General features: G+C 28.0%; 1 pseudogene; it reads right to left on the bottom strand.

Moving 5' to 3' along the window:
- Positions 1-3,353: 3,353 nt before the first annotated feature.
- Positions 3,354-9,044, bottom strand: LOC129294337 (uncharacterized protein At4g15970-like; annotated as a pseudogene).
- Positions 9,045-15,821: the final 6,777 nt, after the last annotated feature.

The following is a 15,821-nucleotide window of genomic DNA, read 5'->3' on the forward strand; positions in this document are numbered from 1 at the left end:
TCTGGCCTATGCTAACTAGTTTTGTGTGTAGTTTTTTCCATAAAAAAAACAAGAAATCCACAAATATCATAGTTCTAAGTCATTTGAAAGCATAGAACATCATTAAGACTTGATAACAATTCAAAAATAGGGCCAACAAATCATTTTGTCAAGTTCAGATAAAGTGGTATTTTTAACTTGTTTTACTATATTGACACAACTATCCTTATTTTATTTTTGAATTGACAGTCTTATGATCTGTGGAGACAAAATTGATTAGAGGATCAGGATCGAGGACAAACTTAAGAAATATACACTATAGAATGATGCTTGTACATCATTAATCATATAATGGAAGATTCATGATCTTACAACTTGGTGCTTTTTTTAAAATTTGAGAAAAAGAAGAAGAAGAAGCGCTTATAACTATACAACAATAAAGATTAAAAAAAGATATCAGAGAATTAAAATGTTAGGACTACATGTTAACTATGAGTATTGAAATTTACGGGTTGCTTCAACTTTTGTCTTTAGAACTTGAATATATAATTAACGTTTGCTTTTATATATTCCTTCATTTTCAACATGAACTTGATCACTAGCAATTGGCTTACTATGATCCTAAACTTTAATAAAAAGGATTCAATCACTCTACAAAAACCGATGGCTAAAATGCATAAAACTTCCCTGAACTTTAAAACAATTGCATATAACCTCTTTCACCTTTAAAAGTTTAAAATTAATTAACCTCCTAATCTTTAATTTTATTTTTCAAAACCCCCTATTGTTAATCATGTTATTTTTTTATAAGGGTTAAAATGTTATTCAACTAAAAAATGTTACTCCCTCCATCCCAAATTATAAGACGCTTTTAAACAAAATCTCACATGTTAATAAACCTCATTAAATACACTTAACAACCTTATCTTTCTAAAATAAAAATATAAACTTTCTAAATACCCATCATTTAATATATTGAAAAGAGAAGTGATAAAAATTAATCATAGAGAAAGAAAGGGTAATGTCAAAATTGGTGCATTTAATAAAACCTTAATCTATTCAAAATATCTTATATTTTATAATAGAAAAACTTTTTTAAAAGTACCTTATAATTTGGGATGAAAGAAGTATTAAACAAAAATATTATATTATATAACTATTTATAATAATTTTTTATATTTTTTAGATAGTTGAGGCATTGATAATAACCAAAACAAATGTTATTATCACCATATAATTTTAAATATTTTTTATGTTATTTTTTCTATTTTTTTGTTATCAATGGGACATACTTTTCTAGTATTAAAAGATAAATTAATCTAATATGGTAATATTTAAAATTTTAAATATTTTGACTATGTGCATTATATTAATCTAATATGAAAATATAAATAAAAATTTATTTTTTAAAACAATAAAATTATACACTATTGATAACAAAAAAAATAAATAAAGTATTATTATTATATTTTATTAGTATATATAATTTGATCTTAATTTTTTTTATAATTTAAGATAGAGAAAGTATCTGGCAGGGCCAATATAATGGACAAGAATAGCTGGACAAGGACAACGATGATAAAATGTTTGCGCAGTGTTCGCCTGCTATCAACAATTGATCATAGATGAAACAAATGAACATTTTTTTTGTCGGAGAGCCAACACCTCAAATTAAAGAAGGCAGGTGGAGGGAGTTAACGCGTAGCGTCATGCATTACATTTAATTATATTTCCAGAAGGCTATTAGTATATTCTTCTAATTTTATTTATAAATTATTTTTAACATATTTTATTCATATTAAAAAAATTTTAAAATTTATTAATTTTATTTTAAAATTTAATAAATTTTAATTTTATTTCTATTAAATATACACACTTTAATAATATATTTTCTCTTTTTAATATTTAATGAAAGATAAAAAAATTTATAATAAAAATTTAATGATATAATTTATAAATAAAATTTAAAAAAATTTATCTTATAAATAAAATTAGAGAAAGTATTATTCATCATTTGCCCTTTCAATTTTTGCTCACCAATTCTTCACTGCCCACGTGTTCCTTTGCTTTTCATCTCCCTCTCGATATTGAGCATCCAAATCATTTCTGGCCACCACCTCTTGGCCACGTCGATGTATTATATTCCTACTAATTACAACTTAATTCTGGAGTGTATGTAAACCCCACAAGGTGCATGTTGCAGTGTGATATGAAGTACGCAATGGAGAGGAAAAAATGGAGAACAAGAGAGGAAGCTTCAGGAAGGGAACGAGGCAGTGATTGTAGTGCATTATATCCGTAATAATATAATAACAAATTATAACTTTATATATTAATTTTTTATTTATTCTTATATTGTTGCGAATATAAAAAAAAAGTTGTGAATATTTAAACAAAACTTGTGAATTATTTATTTTTAATAAGAATAATTTAATAATTTATATAAATTATTAATGACAAAAAATTTTTAAAAACTTTATAAAAATTATGACATTTTAAAAAATTAAATTATTATTTATACATTTTAAAAAAATTTTATTATCATTTTTTTCTTTTTTTAAGGTCACTCTAGAATTAGACAAGGGGAAAACAATGAAAAATAAGGTAGTTAGGTGGGCCCTACAAATAAGGTCGGTTCAAGCCTTTAAGGATCAAAAGAGAATCCTTTAATTTCTAGAAAAAAAATCTAAAATTCAATGGAAACATTGGGCCTATTTGATTTTACGTTTGAGAAGATTTTTTTTTTGGTTTTGAAAAATAAAAAATTAAAAACATGTTTAATAATATGTTTTGGGTCATATGTTTTGAAAAGAAATTAAAAATTTTTTGAAAAAAATTCAAAGAACAAAACAAAACATCTTTTTTATGCTTTATTACCTTTTGTGCTACAAAATAAAAGAATAGTCAAGAACATCATGTTTCCATTAGTGATAATTATATCAATAAAGAAAATCATTTTTTCATGGAAGAATGACACTTAAGTTCCAAAATATTAAATTAATGATAGTTAAGTCATCAATAAAATTTTTTAAAAGATAAGTTGAAAGTATCAATCTAAATAATTATAAATTCAAGAGTTTTAATTACAAATAAATATTTAAATAATAAATATAACTCTTAGATTATAGTAGAAATTTCTGTTTGTAATTATTTAAATTGATATTTACAATTTATTTTGTAAAAAATTTTGTCTGGAACCTAATTGTCATTAATGCATTTATTTGGAACCTAACTATCATTCTTCCTTTTTTTCATCCCCCTCACCATTTTTAATTCAAACAGATTTTTTCTAAAAAAAATTGTTTCCAAAACTTGTTCTATATTAAAACAAAAACTACTCTATGGAATTATTTTAAAAATATAAAAATAGAGAATAGAATCAAACAAGCCAATTATTACTTGCAACTGTTTGGAACCCTCCAAGAAAGGTGTGAATGTAATTTCTGATATGAATTCAAAGCCATGTAGTGTCTCCAATCTTGAAGCAAAATCTTAAGATCAGAGATCTTGTTGTCCAAACCAACACAACAATTGGCATGCATGGTACAAACTTTGTTGAAATCCCTGCTGACTTGACAAAATCCTCCAAAATAAGTTGTGTCAAGAAACCTAATTATCATCTTCCTTTTAGACACAAAGGAGTGAGTCTTGATCTTGTTAAGCAGTCTTGTTCATTTAGTTTTGGATCAACTTTTCTTGACTCAATCCATAACCTGTAGAAATCTTTGGTCTTAGGATTAGATCTTACATACAAGAACCCTCCATTTGGCTTGTTTTTTGTGTTTGCAGAGTTTCCATTAAAGCGATCACAAGCAATTTGGAAGTCTATGTGCTTGAAAAACCTCTCAAATGGGTCTCGAAGCCACATTACATCCAAGTCCTGCATGAGAAGCAATTTAAGAGTTAACTAAAGATAAGTTCAATGCTATAAAAAGACTTCAAATTGATGGACTCATATATATTCCTCCATTCTATATTATAAGATATATTTAATCAAATTACACCCTTATAAGTTAGTTAATTATCTTTAAATTATATTCCTCTAGTCCTATTTATAGGACAAAGAGAAAAGAAAAAATTTAATCTTATTTATAAAGCATTTATTAATTTTCAATACTTTTATTTACATTTTTGTCCTTCTTAAATACTTTGAATAAAAATATCGGTAATAAGATTTAAAAATATTTATTAAAGATAAAAATAAAAATTTATTAAATTTTAAGATAAAGTTAATAAGGTTTAAAGTTTTTCTTGATTCTGATAAAACATGTTAAATTTATAAGTTATAATTGTTTCCATTAGAAAACATTTTTTTTACCAACATTAGAAAGCATTATTAATCACACCTTCTAATTAAGGGTATTTTTTGAAAAAATATTATTAATTACATTTTAAAATATTCAAAATAAAGTATATTTTTTTGCATCTTACATATCTTATTACTTTGAATGGAGGAAGTATGTCAATAGTATATATTCACCTGTGACATACCATTAATGCATTCAATTAATTAATGTTTTCTAAGGCTAAAAAGATAAGAAGGGAAAGCGTCCCAATATTATCGAGCAAGACATCAATAACATGTTAGAAATACCAAGAAAGTCTTAATAATTTAAAGAATTATTATGTCTAAATTGCAAGCGCTCAATTTCTTTTCATTTTGGAGTTTGATCAAACTAACGCCAACAGGCAGGACAAAAAATAGAACATAATATAGGTGGGGCCCACTATCATATGTCTATAGTTTCTGTTTATTTTAAGAATTTTAGTATCCACACACTTGTAGAGATTCATATTTTTTCTCCGAAGTGGAATTCCTACCGAAAAATCAAAACTACACAGGACTTTAAAGAGACTCGGTTGTTGACTATATATTTGTAATAAGGGTTAGAGGATAAAAAAAATTTTAAAATTTTTTCGAGCATCTGACATTTTAAATTTTTTTTGAACATTTTTGTCATAATTTTAAAAAACAAAACATTTTTTTCCTACCATTAAAAGTCACAAACGTTGATCGTTAAATTAAAATTTAATTAAAGATATTTTTATATTTTTTTCTCATTTCTTACGTGGTTAGTCTTCGATTTCATTTTTCAATAAATTTTTTAACTTTTTCTATTTCAATGAATAAAAACGAAGGTCAAAAAATATAAAAATAAAGGAGAGCAAAATCATAAATATCTTAATCAAATTTCAGTTAACAGTTAAGGTGTTTGTAATTTTGAACGGTAGGATATGAATGCTTTAAAAAATTTTTAAAATATCAAGTGTCTTTAGAATATTTTTGCCATTTAACCTTCGTAACAATCCATGCATTAAAAATCAGATCAAACTAATAATTTAATAAATGATCAATCCTTATTCCGTTGCTTTACCAAAAGCATCATTATAAGGAACCAATCAAAGCCCGGCTAGACCAGTCAAACACGGCCAAACCATCCAAAAATTGGACAATTATTTATGACAAAAACCAGCTCATAAAATTTAATGAAAAAGGAAATTGAAAAAAAAAAAAAGTTTGAAATGAATTTTCTCACAGCGACTCCATGTCAACCCCCAAACCTGTGGCCACAACTTTGTGGAACTTTTGTCCGATCCGTATTTATAGTCAAATCAATTCCCCCTACCCTTCCTCGTTTACACCTAGTCGATGTGGGACAAAATGTCACATACTAATATCATTTTCTTTCTTTCCAATATCTTTGCTTATTTTTCTATCTATCCCTATTTATCCTCACCACTCGTTCGCTGCTTCTTTTCCACCACACTTACTGATATCATTTCCTTTCTTTCCTATATCTTTGCTTATTTTTCTATCTATCACTAAAATATTTTTTTTTTCTCGTTATGAAAAGATGTTTTAAATCTTTGTTATTCAAATTATATATCTACAATTTTTCCTAAGTTTTATCCTTTTTAGTCAGTTGTAATATGACTCTCCAAAGTGTTTGAGTTTTAAAAATATCTTCAATAATAAAATCATGCATCATTTAACAAAATCCCATATCCTTAACTTCCGTGTTTTCTTTATTATTAACCAATGCCAAAAGAACCCTCTTGCACCAATTTTGGATGTACATGTTCATTTTTAAATGTAAACAAATCAAGTTTAAAACATATATTTAAATTAACCTAATTCATTAACTATTGCTTTCAAATTACAATATAAGACTTTGATAATGACAATTTACATATTTCTAATTGTACCCTCATCAATTAAATATTAAATATAAGTATTTTAATAATGACAATTAAAATTATAATGTATCATTTTTTTGACAAAAAAGAGAGTAATAAATAAAATAAGAATATAGTTAAAAAAATAATTATAAAAACTACTTGAAGTTTAATATTTTGGACCCAGAAAGACTTCTGAAAAAAGTCATATATTATGATTTGAAGGGAGCAATTAAACATTAACTTACAGTTAAGTTTACATCTCTAAAAGAGTTTGAGTCTTAATTTATTAATCATATTCCATTAAATTGATTTTCTATATTTTTATATAATTTTTATCTTATAAAACTAAAAATATGTCAATTTAATTATAATTGGTTCAACCACAATTTGATCACAATCAAACCATTGAACTTTTTAAACCACATTGACTAATTATTTTATGCTTATTTTTCCTAGATATCCAAATGGCAATAATGATAAACTCGATGGCTGGATTCAGACAAAATTATTTTTCTCGTGAGAAAGAAAATGTACCGTGAAGACGAAGCTGTAGCCAGTGTGAAGAACAGAACTGAGGAACTCAGTTCTTCGCCACATCATGTGGAGATATTTTGGGGTCATGAAGAACGTATCGCCACCATAATCTCCATGATCACCCTTCATCTCCATCTGATAACAATGTGGATGCACCTCCAAGCAACGATTATAAGCCTTATGATCCCAAGTTACGAGCACCAGGTGATTCAACAGCTTCTGCGTGTTGTTCCCGATCCGAAAACTCTCCAGGAACAGGTCGAAATATTGAACCCGGTTCAATCCATGCATCGTTCAGGGTCGCCAGTATCACTGTCTTGTCCTCCATTGAAGCTCTTCTCAGAACTCTCTCTAGCTTTGGCTCCGTCACATTATTTTCCTACCATGAGAAATAATGCTGGTCAATCAAACATGAAAGAGAGAAAGAAAGAAAGAAATAATGTAGGTGTATAATTTTAATGCATGTGGAAGAGATTCGAAATAAGAATTAAGCGCGCGCGCGCACATATTCATAGGGCTGTGTGTGGGATGATTCTTTATTACAGGAAAATATCTGAAATTACGGTGAAGTTGACATTCATGCATATTAATGTGCATGTAGGATTTTAAAAAAAGAGGGCGTACCAAAGTGTTCATCATCATGTATCAACAGGCAATTTGTGCTGTTAAAGTTTATAGAGAGAGGGAGGGAGAGAGAATAAGAACAAGGAGACATTAATAATTGATGTAGTGGTCAAGGTATTAAAACCATGTCAGCCATTGAATTGGTTAAAATATAATTTGAGAATTGATAGTCAAAATTTAATCGAATTGTGATCAAACCAAACATAAATGAAGATTAAACCAATCAAAGCATTAGTTTACCAATTCTAGTGAGTTCCGAGAATTTTGTGCTATGGCAGTAGTAGATGACAAGTGAGTTAATGAAAGTGCAAAAGAGGGAGGGAGAGGAAGAGCAAGAAGGCTTTAAAAAGGCCATAGAATCAACATTATAATATGTCAAACTGTCTCATCTCTTTATTCTTTTCCATATCTAAGGGTAAAAATAAGCTAGGTCTTTAATAGGGATTTACAACTTGCCCTACTTCAGCCTAACTTAACTTGTTTACTAAAAAAATTTAGGTCAAACTTAGACTTTTAATTAAGCATATTTAACTAAATAGGCTAGGCCTATTTTTTCATGACGTAGCCTACAAGCCTAACCTAATAGGCTAGCCTATTATTTATGTGTGTGTGTGTGTTATGTAATATGTTACAAGTAAATCAGTGCTACCATTTAATTTTTAATCAATTTATTCTTTTTTTTATTTCTAATTATATTTTCAATCATATTAGACTTCTATAACAATTTTAGTGTTGTTACTTTATTATTATATTGTATTGTAATTGGTAAGTCATTTCAATTATTGTATATTTTAATTAATAAATTAGGTGTTATATATTATAATGGTTTTAAAGTATATTTGAGACATTTAAAACTAAATGCGAAGCTATTTAAAAGGTTTATTTTTAAGTAGACTTTTAAATAGGCTTTTAAATTAAGTCAGGCTTTAAGTAGACTCGGACTTAAGTGGTAAAAAAAACTTTATATAAATTTTAAGTCTTACTCAAGTCTTTAATTTATCAAATAATTTCAGGTCTATTTAGTTAAAACTTAACCTGATCTAGCCTATTTTCACACGTATATCTCTTCCTCACGTCTTTGAACAACCCTACGCCACGCCACAAGTTGCATCCACTGTTACCAGTCGCTCTATCGGATTTCAGCCGGCTGTCCTGCTATTTCCAATGTTCAAAATCTCAGCTTTGAGAGAATTAGATGAAATTTTGTTGAAGCTGAGATTTTGGACATTAGAGAGAACAAACGCCTCAAATCCCTTTCTCTCGCTCCCTAATTCGGATTTCTTTTCTTCATTTCTCATCATCAGGCAATCTATAACCAACAAACTTCAATCTCACGATTCCTGCTAGCTCTTTAATCGCTTTCGGTTCAGTTTCATAATAATTAACGCACGCCAAAACCCAGAATTCAAATCCTTTATTAAATCACATGAACATGCACAAGGCAATCCCAGAATTTCCGGGGAAAGAGTCACCTTGGGTAATTGTGAGATGGGGAGAAAATCTGCCGGAGTAGAAGAGTTGACCAGAAACACCAACAAGACAGACAGCCCCCCCAGCACCATAGTGATCAGCAACCGCCTTCCCACCACGACGGCGCCGAAGGAATCTCCCCACCTCCATGGCCTACTGGCCCCTCCGGCCAAGGATGGTTCCTGCAGGAGAGCTTCTGGTTCATCATCTTCTTCGCCGCCGGCACGTACACGTGCTTCACCTGTATACTCACCCATGCATACACTCAAACTAAGCTCGCCTCACAGCTTATACGACGACGGCCAACTGTGCAGAGAAATGGAAGCCAAGTTGCATATAATGAAGACGAAGGAAGATCGAAGGTGTTGTCTATATATATATATATATATATATATAGAGAGAGAGAGAGAGAGAGAGATGATATATGTTGAATCAGTTGAATTTGGATCTCACAAGTAATATTGTTATATGGTATGCCTGGTTCAGAGATGGCAGAGAGGGGTTTAAAGACAAAATGCCAATAATGGTCAAAAGGGGATTGAGAGAGTAAAATAATTTTATTTCTAATAATAAAATTATTTTAATGGGACATTTAGCACTTACAAGCTCAACTCGTGTCATAAATAATCATATATATATATATATATATGCACTTGCTGCGTAACTTCATTGAATTGATCAAGATTAAAGAGAGCGTATCGTATGCGTCATTTTTACTTGGCATTCTTGAATTATAAGCAAGTTAACAATAAACTATAAAGTGATGATTTATCGAGTCAGGAATTACTCCTATGTTACATTTATTAAATTTTTCTTAAAATTATTTCCGGTTTTGCAGAAATATAATAAAAAAAATAATACTAGAGTATTTCTAAGATGTGGGTCATATTGTTATTTCCATTTTTGCCCATCATATTATTATTTTACAAACCTTTAATCAATTTACATCACCTTGAATTTTAAAGTATAATTTGAAAAAAGAAAATTCAAATGTACCTCATGTGTTATTTAATTATTTATAAAGTGGAGAATGATTTTTTTATCTTATTTATAAGATATATTATTAACTTTTTATTGAAAAATTTATTTTATCCTTTATTAAATGTCAATGAGAAAACATACTCTATTTGTCTCAATTTATAAAACATTTTGAGAGGTGATCCGGTGTCCCGAAATGTAAAACACATTAACAAAAATTAGGTTTCATTAATTAAACTAGTTCCAAGACTACTTTTTCCTCCTTATTACTTCTTCCTGGTAATGTTTATAGGATAGAGAGAAAAAAAATAATCTTATTTATAAGTTACCTCATTAAATTTTTAACATAAATTTTTTTATCTTTCATTAAATATTAAAAAGAGAAAACTTATTAAATTTTTAAAGAGAATTAATGACTTTTAAGATTTTCTTTAATTTAAATGAAATTTGTTGAAAATAAATTATAAATAAGACAATACATGTGACTTTTAAATTTAAATTACTCTATAAAATTATTGATAAAAATTAATAGCAGTTGACTTGAGTAGGACTTGATTGTGGTCCAAAGTTCAAATTGGGTGGAAGACGGATAAATCAATAGTATCAAACAATAAAAAGTATTATGAAAAAATTTATAATTCATGATTTAAATTTGATTTTTTTTCTTAAGATGTTTGGTATAATTTTAAAATTGGAAAATATAAAATATGAATATATATGAGATCCACAAATGTATAATCTTTTATACCAGCTGTTTTATTTTAATAATGGAAGGGTTCTCCATATGGCAATGGAAAATTGAACCCATGGCTTGTCCCCAACCACATGATGACGACCCTTATCTTGTAGGCTTTTGCTACGTAAAAGGCCATTTTCTTTCCACGCCCTTTTTTTATTGGCTGTTAAACTACAGTATATTAGAATATTCTTCCTTTAAAAACAAATAATGAGCCGCCAGCTGCGTTTTACTTTCTCGCATATAAAAAAAAAAACAAATAAAGGCCCACAACCTCTCGTTAAACACTCTAACCCTTCCAGTTAAAAATACTCCCCCTGATATTATTTATAAAATAAAAAAATTAATTTTATTTATAATTCATATTATTAAATTTTTATTATAATTTTTTAACCCTTCATTAAATGTTTGAAAGAGAAAATATATTATTAAAATATATATATATATTTAATAGAGGTAAAGTTGAAAGCTTATTAAATTTTAAGATAGAATTAATGAGTTTTAAAGTTTTTTTTTTATTCTAATGAAATATGTTAGAATTTAGAACTGACTTATAAATAGGATTAGAGAGTATAAGATATTTTTAATTAAATCACACTCTTCAATAAAGTTATTAGTTGTCTCCCAACTAATACCACCTTTTCATATTTACCCCTATTTGATAGGGTGTTTTTCTTTAAAATAAATAAAAATTACTTATTTATTAAGGACATTTTTAGTAAAAAAAGTATATTAATTATACCTTAAATTACTAAAAATATATTATACTTTTAATATTCAATTTCTAAAAAATGCTTTATATTTTTTGACAAAGGAGTATCATTTAGTTAAATATTAGTGTTTTGTTATGTTTATAAATTAAAACATAAAATGTGAAAATATATATAGATAGGCATGCTCTGCAAAGGAAAGTTAGAGTAATTAAAGAAGCAAACTTTAAAAGATTTTAAAGGGAAAGTTAAAGTAATCAATTTTATTTTTTTAAATTTTATTCTTATTTATTTATTATGATTTGAATTACAGAAAAATAATTTCTTATGGTTGTTTTATAAAGAAGAACAAACTTAAAAAGTTATATATTTTTTAACAATTTTTAATATACATACATATATATATATATATATATTTGCTTTGGTTCTTATCATAGGGAACATTCTTAAAAAAAAAATTAATTCTTTATATAAGGTACATTGAGAATTATTTATTATTATTATTTTTAAATTTTTCCACATATTTTAAATTTACTTTTTTGACTCATGTATATTGTATATCTGTCTTTTTTTATTTTTAACAGGAGTAAATTTATTTTTTATTTTAAAATATATTTAATAAGTTAATTATTATTTTTTTATTTCAATAAAATAGTTGAAACTGTTTTATAATAAAAATAATAGCAACTATAATTTCTTAATCAGCTTATTGGTTAAGTTAGTGTTAAAGAAATCATGATACAAAATATTAGAGGCATTAATTAAGGGGCAGGCAAAGGAAATGTTGAATACGTTGACGTCTTGACCGATAACCAGTGTTGACTACGTCCACCCAAATAGTTTGTTTCCTTTTTCTCTGTTTTTTTTTTTTTTCCTTTTATTACGTCAAGTTCTTATTGGAATCCAGCTCACGATAGAGAGTATAGCGATCGAATATCATAAAATGGTGCGTCTGTGATACTAATCCATGTTGGTTTGGCCAAAAAAAAAAAAAATAGTATTCCATGTTGATTGTTGACCCAATTAGTTTGATTTGATATTTGTTTTCCTTTAAGTCCGAGTTTTATACCCATATATTCCAATAATTAACCAATTAAGAATTGGCAGTAGAAAGTTCATTTAACGAGAAAAAAATCGCTTAAGATTACTTATAAGACATATGATTTGACTTTTTATCAATATTTTTTTTTGTTTTTCCCTCATTAAATATGATGAGAGAAATTACATTATTAATATATACTGTATCTATATACATTTATTTAATAAAAAATAAAATCTTATTAAATTTTTAGGAAGAGTTAACGAATTTAAAAATTATTCTTATTTTTCATGTTAAAAGAAATTTATAAATAAAATTTAAAAATAGTGGATTAGTAAGAATAACATTATTAATAAGAAATAGTTAATTAAACTTCAATAATTCAAGTAACTGTTACCTATTTTTTCTTCACAAGTGTGAGATAATTAAAACTAGTTTACTTTTAAGAACGGAGGGAGTATAAATAAAACTTGTGGGACAAGAATTGATCACATGTGTAACATTCTTCAAGAAAGAAAATTTACAAATTTGACTTGTGCACCATTTACATATTAAATTATTATTTTTTTAAATCTCCTACTTCCTTCAAAAACTGATGGTATAATTTATTTTATTTTTTAGGACAGATATTTTTTTTTTCCGCGAGTGGTATAATTTTATATTAATTATCTATATATATAAAAGTAAAACTATAAGCTTACGTCTGATTATGCCAAGTGTCATTGAGTTTATTATTTATTATTTAAAATATAAATAAAAATACCTCACTCTCACATCTCTCTCTGTTATCTCCCAATTTTTCATTAACTTATTTATAATTTATATTTATAATAAAAAAATTCTGTTAACTTATTCACAATTCAAATTTATAATTTAAAAAAATACCACAAGCTTAAATTTCATGATGCCACATGTCATTGATATTTATATGTTTATTATTTATTATTTAAAATATAAATAAAACTACCCCACTCCTACAACTCTCCATTATCTCCCAACTTCCTATTAACTTATTTTTAATTCATATTTATAATTAAAAAATCATTTTAACTTATTTACTATTCAAATTTATAATTAAAAAAATAATGTAAGCTTAAATCTAATGACGCCATATGTCTTGGATGTTTTCACTTTATTATTCATTATTTTAAATATAAATAAAACTGCCTTGCTCAAGTAACATTATAGATTTTTATTTTGAGAATTTCTAGTGTTTATAAGAGTAATTTGGTCAAATTAGTTAAATTATTGTTTAAGGGTGTTTTTGGGAGACTAATGAAGCTAATGGATTATTGGACAGCCTTAGAAAAGGGCTAAATTGGAGTTCAAGTAGGTCGTGGCATGAAAAAAGGCCCAAAACGAGTCTAGGATTCTTTGTGCCATACGCTGTGGTGCATATACAGAAATCTGCATTGTATTTGTCACGAAATCAAATGAAATTTGGAAGAAAGAAAAGAAAGAGTGCAAGGGATGACAAGCAGCGATCGATGGGTGCTAGGGCTCGACCTTAGGATCACTTTGAAAGCATTTAGGGCTCCTTAGACCTCTCCCTCTTTGCGAATTTCTAATGCTTTTGGCTATGGTTGAGGCTTTAATTTGATTGTTCTTAGGTTGTGACCAAACCCATTGACTTAGATAAGCCCTGGGGAGTTAAATCAAACCTCTAAACCTAGATTTATGGATTATATAATGATTTGGAGTTTTTAGCTATGGGTTGGATGAACCCTAAATAAAAATGGAAAGATTAAGAGTAATGTGAGAAATAAAATGGTGTTTTTTAAAATGTTTAAGTATTAAAAAGAATTAATGGAATATGTTAGAAGAATTGTTAGGGCTAAATTGAGATTTTGGGTAATATGATACCCATAATTGTGTTAAATGAGGTAATTAGTGTGTGAATTGACAATTAAGGTGATCAAGCATTGTAGCGGTAGTGGACACATGTGGAGTTGTTAGTTGACCACAATAACTCTGTTAGTGACAAGAGAGTTGAGGTAACCAGATTGTCTAATCTCCCTATTTGTGTGTTTGGATGTTGTGTGATTGTTTATGTAAAACTAATGTTCTTGTTTAGTATTAGTATAGTATTAATATATAATGTTTATGATCTAGAAATTATGTGAAGTGGAATGGCAAATTTATGTTTTAGTGTTATGATTTTTGAAGGCAAAATGCTATCTTTAAGTATAATTATTTACAAAACTATGTTTGAGTATAAATGAATGTTTAGTGAAAGTTATATGTTATGATTATGTGTAGGAGCATCAAACATGCTGGCATGATCATTGTGAGAAGATGAGAGTTCAATCTAGTGTGTTGTTGGGTACATTGTTTGAAAATTCATATAGTACACTAACATCATGAAGGCCCTGATACTCAGTATTATATTATTTGAAAGTTCTAGTACTACATGAGGTAGATTGAGCATTGACACCCTTAGTATTTGTGGACAAGGGGAATTTATAGTCCATAGTAGGCAAAGGCACTCTTAATCGATGTTGCCTCCTACTAATGGTGAGTTTAGGCTAGTCTAATTATATAGACTTGGTCCTATCGAGTTGTCAGCCCTCAAATTCAGTTGGAAAACATAAGGAGAGTATAAAGTGGTGTATTGATCATACATATCATACAATTACCATATGTGTGGATTTATGTGACTTGTTACATGTTTTGTTATGCCACTTCACATACACACAAACTATTCTCAGACACAAGTAGTTGATTAGACTATTTAGTTACTAAATTCTTGACTCACCCTATGGTTATATTTTACAGGTGAAGGCTCTGATAGGGGTAAGGAAAAGGAAGGTGTGATCGAGCATCGAAGGGACTAGTTAGTGATTATATAGTCCCGTTCATTTATTTTGGTTTGTAATGAATGTTGTGTGCATATGCCAACTTAGGACATATATATTATTTTGTGATGTACTTGCATGATGCCTATTGTAAATTGTGGGTATCTTAGCCTAGAATGTTATATTTATGTTGTAATGGCTGTGAGAGGTTGAAATACTAGTGTAAGTATTAATTTTGTGTTGATTTACATGCTTGATTGGTGATTGGAATGGTTAAGTGTATTGGTTATCCCTTATAGAATTTATGTTGAAATTAGGGTCTTGGTGGCCAAATCTTGTCTAGACTATTGTTGTAGTGATTTGAATTCTTGTATAGGTTATTTGTGGACCTTTTGAGTTAGTTTAAGTGGTTCCATGGTTATTACCATTTGGTTTGAGAGTTTAGACACCTTGGTAGTGGTTTTTGAGAGAAAATATGCCATTTTAAGTTTAGGTGTCTAAATCTCGTTTGACTGGTGTGTGATCAGTGCTAATAGCCAAATGGTTTTAAGAGCTACATATGGACATTTGAATCGCTCGAATCAGACATGGGATGATGAAATGACGTGCTTTAAAATTTGGCCTGGAGAGCTGTCATGACAGTAAATTGCTATCATGACAATGGTTGCACATTATAGCGCATTGTCCATTATGCTGCAACGCGAGGCACAGAGAGGAGTGTTTCCCTTTATGCAATCCGTTACGGCATATGTACCCTGTTGCTAAGAAATTGCTCA

Source organism: Prosopis cineraria, unplaced genomic scaffold (genome assembly GCF_029017545.1).
Source record: "Prosopis cineraria cultivar Desert tree isolate PC_DT_omini unplaced genomic scaffold, ASM2901754v1 PC1, whole genome shotgun sequence".
Lineage (NCBI taxonomy): Eukaryota > Viridiplantae > Streptophyta > Magnoliopsida > Fabales > Fabaceae > Prosopis > Prosopis cineraria.